Genomic DNA, 2,366 nt, shown 5'->3' with positions numbered 1-2,366 from the left:
TCCCCGGCGGATGGACGGTTGGAGCCAATGGTGGAGCTCCGGTACAGTATGTCGTCGGACGAGTTTGTACTTCGTGTCTTATCACGGAAAGACCCGAGTGTGACCTCGGACTGGACTCGGAGCAACATCCTGTTGCTAGCTAACCTGCATATCCGCTGCAGCTGTGTTTTATAATATTTACAAACTAAGTACATTTTTACGGATAATTGTGTACCTCAGCGGACAACTTTTGCGTGTAACTGAGTTGCAGTGGAAGAAGAACTCAAATATCCAGTTAAGTTAAATTTGCTAAAGTTTACAGGGGCGCCTCCTCTGGATAACTAGTCTTGGGACAAAAATGAATTGTATTATGCTGTAATGTGGAGGTTAGTTGAAAACAATAGGGGAGTTAAGACATCACATACTGTTACTTTTATTCAGCACCGAAGGTCTCTGCTTTCCATCCTGCTGTTCCTCTTTCTATACATAAAAAAATAAGCTTAAAGCATTCAGTGATTGAGGAGAAATAATCTGATGATTTACGAAGTTTGTGATAGGACCCTAAACAGGATGCTTTTAGTTCAAGCACACAGGAAAATACTTGTATTACTGTAGTCATGTACTTCAGAATTATTGGTCCACAGATGCTTTATTGTGCTACGGTTAATACCAATTTCTGGAATGTCACAAGGTCTTTAGAGTTAAGACATCCCATACTGTTGGGCTTTAGCATCTTATTTAACAGTGAAGGTTTATTATTACAATAAATGCTGCAGCGTATCAGAGGGAGAAAGTTCATCCATAGGCAAAACATCCATACTTTATTTATGAGTTTAATACAGAATATTCTATCCATCTGTGATGATGATTCATCTAACCGCATAACTGTTGTCATATTTTAATGATGAGAGAGAATTGTGATGCATCCATTGGCATGTATATAGATATAATGTTATTGCAGCAAATGTCCTGCTGTAAGAGGAAAAAAGTCTCTACTTAAAACAAAGCAAACAAACAAAAAACTTGAAATGATAGAAAAACATTTTGGTGGCTCAGATTTCTGCTGTTAAGTAATATCCAGCTGTGTCACTAGTAATTCAAGATGTGTGACAGCTCACTTGTCCAAAATGAGGAAAAGTAAACTGTTATTTACTGTTAGACCCTGACTTAACCTATCTCCATGCCAGAAATATTTTTTAACTAACTGATTAAGTTATTCCTGTGTTGTGCGTAAATGTTTATCTCTCTCACTTTGCAGACACTCATGGATCCTGCTGCTGTCTGATTGAGGTATCTGATAAACTCAGAAGAAGAATTCCTACAAACAGCTGGAAGCAACAAGCTAAACTTCACATCTTGGTAATGATTTGAGATCTCTGTGTTGCTTGGTCAACTAAAAGTGCAAACTGTAAGATTTAATAGATGACAACACAGCCCCTGTTGGTACATACAGCTGTTACAGTCATCGGTGTTGCCTTCACTTGCACACAGGTGCCCTAGTGCATTCACTGAAACTTGGACATCAGAGTTTCAGTGAGTGAACGTGATCTATTTGATCTGCAGAGGGCAGTGAGATCTCAGTAGGGACCGCATTCACATCTCACCCACATCTCTGATAGCCTACTATGATGTAAAATCACTTATTATTACCTTTAATTTGACATTCTTAGCCTGAAGACAGACAGTCCAGTTGAATAGAGTAACATTTTAACACACATCACCGTGAAACTCAGAGTGGATTTCTTACAATAAGACAAGGATTTTTTAGTATTTCAAGTGTTTTCAGTATTGAATAAGTAAAAAGCTGAGCTTTTTACTTATTCATCGGCTTTACCAATAAATCATTAGCAAAGTCAATAAATCAGTTTAAAGGGCAATTATTATTATTTCATTGTTGCTCTTATTTTGTAAAATTCCTTAAGGTGCTATAGAAATAAAGATTATAATTGTTATTTTTATTTAATCACGACAATAATAATTATTTGATTATTAATAGTGATTTATGCACAATCCCCTCTAGACACCTTATGAATACTCATAGCTAGGAATAAAACTGGAACTTTTGGTGTTACCTAAGTGGAGATTTCTGGCTCAGAGTACAGCCTTTAATGTTATGTAATATAATTGAAAAGTACAGACCAAATACACCAAGTGTTGTAAAATAAACACCTACATGTGTATTTTGGATGTTTTCTTTCCATTAGTGGGAAAGACGAGATGTTACTAAAGCACAACAATATTAAAATCAAACAGTGCATAAAAACAATAATTTTAACCTGTATTGTTTGGCCTCAAATAATCTTCATAAAAATGCATTTTAAATATCAAACTCTAAAGCAGTCGTTCAAAACAATGACTGTTTTCAGTGTATTGTAATATAAATATGT

The sequence above is a fragment of the Amphiprion ocellaris genome, chromosome 13 (genome assembly GCF_022539595.1).
Source record: "Amphiprion ocellaris isolate individual 3 ecotype Okinawa chromosome 13, ASM2253959v1, whole genome shotgun sequence".
In the NCBI taxonomy this organism is placed as follows: domain Eukaryota; kingdom Metazoa; phylum Chordata; class Actinopteri; family Pomacentridae; genus Amphiprion; species Amphiprion ocellaris.
Note: the sequence above shows the minus strand (reverse complement) of the source record.